Below are 2,852 nucleotides of genomic sequence, written 5' to 3'. Positions count from 1 at the left end.
TGTTTTGTTTCCATTTGTCATGAAATATCTGCTAAAAAAGTACGCGCACAAATTTTCAGTAGAACAAATCGAAACACGTCAGACGTACATTCTGATAAGCTTGTAAAGTCGAGTTCACACAATGAATATCAATTTCAATATTTACATAATCTAGATTACCTGCTAGGTCGAATTTTGTACCAATTGGTGTCACTCATATAAGGTAATAATTGAATAGAATGTTCACGGTGCGTCGTGTGATCTACAGAGATCGGGGTAATCGTCCACTTCCTCGCGCTTACCCCAGCAGTTAATGTACTTTGGGCGAGTACAGAGCATGCATCTCGAAGTGCGATTGACACAGATGAAGGCAAGCCCTCTTAATTTCTGTCGCTACTCAAAGTTCATTTGTCACGTGCTCTATTCAGTTGAAGGATAATGAAGTATGTTCACGCGGTAACAATGCGACTGAAGCAAATGAATATTCCTAAAAAAATCTACTTTTCTGCAAATATTATCGAAGTACAAAGTTATTCAGTGATCGAAATAGATCAGCGTAGCCTTTCAACTTCTAATAATTCGTAAAAAATATACAAGTCTGACCGAGTGGATTGGAAGGAGTTTTCAAATAATTTATTTCCAAGAAGAAGTACGAGAGTTGTTTTTTTAAGGCGTTACGTGTTCAATTAGTTCAAAGAAAAAGGTAAAAATAAAACAAACAGTAAGGATTTTTGTTTTACTTATGCGATCTACTACTTCGTCTCCTTTTCTCTCGCTAATCTATCCGTTATTTACGTCGATGTCGCGTGATCGCTACGATTTTTAAATACGTCAGCAACAATACAGTAACATCAATCGAAGAGAACTGGGAATACAATAGTGAAATGGCTACTTTCGTCGCATGTCTGATCTACTTTTATGTGCCATTTCCTTGAATAAAGCATTTGAAATGTACGTAAAATTAACAATTTAGACGACAAGCGAATTGCCGATAAATTGGTCTAAAGTAAATCTTTAGTACTAATGTTTTGTTCGACCATTATACGAACATTGAACGGAAATTTACTTTTATCCTTAGCTTTTCAGTTCGGTAAGTTCTTTGGCTTAGTAATTACATCTGAAGCGAAAGAACAAGAGAAAGCTCACTGACATTTTCTCGTTTACGAAGAACGCGCGACGACGACTACAGAGATGGCTATAACTACCACTGCAAGATGAGTAGTAGGAATGAGAAAAAATTCATTTCGCGTCGTTACGAGCGTTCGTAATTCAACTGCTAAGCGAAGAGTTGCTGATTCATGAGTGCTCGTAAAAATATGCTTGCACAGTCGTAAAGGATATCGTGTGCACTTCTGTTCGTCACCGAGAGAGGTATAACGATTCGGCGGCGGGCAGCAAGCAAATTCCGTAATATAGCATTTGATAAATCTTCCGGAGGATGTTATTACGAGTCACGCCCGTCCGTTTGTATAGCTCACAAATAGCATATTTGTGCATCGTTGACTGTTGCCATCTTTTATTAAAATAGATATTTAACAATCTTGAATTGCAGTTTATATTTGCTGTATTTGCAGCTCACGTCATAGCCGAACGATTGATAAGCCCCTGTTAAGTTCAGCCTGAATGATGATGTGATTATTCATAAACAGTACAATTAATGGAAATGACTATTTTAATTCCTCTTTAAGAAGTAACGAATAAAAGAAAAGATCCATCTTCACCCTTGAAATATACAGTGACGGGACTCTTCCTCTTCGCAAGCAGGCATTACTCACCGTTGCCCACTTTGTCCTTCTCGCGTGTCGTCGTCTACGATGGCGGCTACTTAGCCCTGACGATCCGTGTCTTTTCAGCGAAAAGAGAGAAAGAGAGAGGGTTAGTAATCTCGTTTCGTGGAAGATGTTACTCTGTTTTTCTCTCTCTTCCTCTTTCGCCTTCCAACTCCAATTGCCTCGGGAATGCACTATCGTATCGCTTACACGTCTCGGACAGTTGACTCTCTGCCACTCTCACTTTTGCTGGTACCACAAACCTTCAACACTTTTAATCCTCTCAGCCCGAAGTGTGCTCTCGTTTTACTGGTTTTCTTGGTTGCTTCTTTCACCCGAACAGTAAGCCAATCTCACAGCTAATAAAGATATCTTTTAGAGATGAGAATTGGCCTTTCATGACGATATTAACTATTTATAAAGAACGTTTTCTATCTCGTTTCCTGCTTTCAGCCATGGTTATAAATTATGAATTTGAATTAGAAATTAGTTATAATATAAATATATTATAGAAGTTATATATTGAATGCAATAAGAGTGTAAAATATATACTCATAGAAAATATATACTCATATATAAATATATGAATAATGATTATAAAAAGCTTAAAGCATTCAAGCTTTTAAGCTTTTGAATTATTTAGAACGTGAAATATTTTAGTATTTGCACAAGTTGCTTAAAATTCCATTCTTGTCCTGTTTTTAATTGTCCTTTCGAACATTCGAGTTATACAAAAAAATAAAAAGATTTGCAAGTTCTGTCACACACAAGTTAAAATTTATTCTGACTAATAATTTCGAATTGCTAATGTCAAATGTTTAACCAAAAATTTAAGTAACAATTATATATATTTGTTCCTATTTTTACGATACAGAAGATTAATTTTTGTAAGATTATAATGTTTAAATAGCGAACTTGACAAAACACAAAAATTTTATTTTTCCATGAAAACCGATTATCTGAACTAATTCGGTTTCGGCTTGACATAAACAAACTCTAGCTTGAATTTTTGCTCTTGAAAAGTTAGTCGCTACTTTTAATATCAAATAAAAGTATAAATAAAAGTAATGAAACATTAAAATTGTTAAAATGAATATAGTGCAA

The sequence above is a fragment of the Phymastichus coffea genome, unplaced genomic scaffold (genome assembly GCF_024137745.1).
Source record: "Phymastichus coffea isolate CEN01 unplaced genomic scaffold, Cenicafe_Pcof_1.1 PCOF00065, whole genome shotgun sequence".
Classification (NCBI taxonomy): domain Eukaryota; kingdom Metazoa; phylum Arthropoda; class Insecta; order Hymenoptera; family Eulophidae; genus Phymastichus; species Phymastichus coffea.
Note: the sequence above shows the minus strand (reverse complement) of the source record.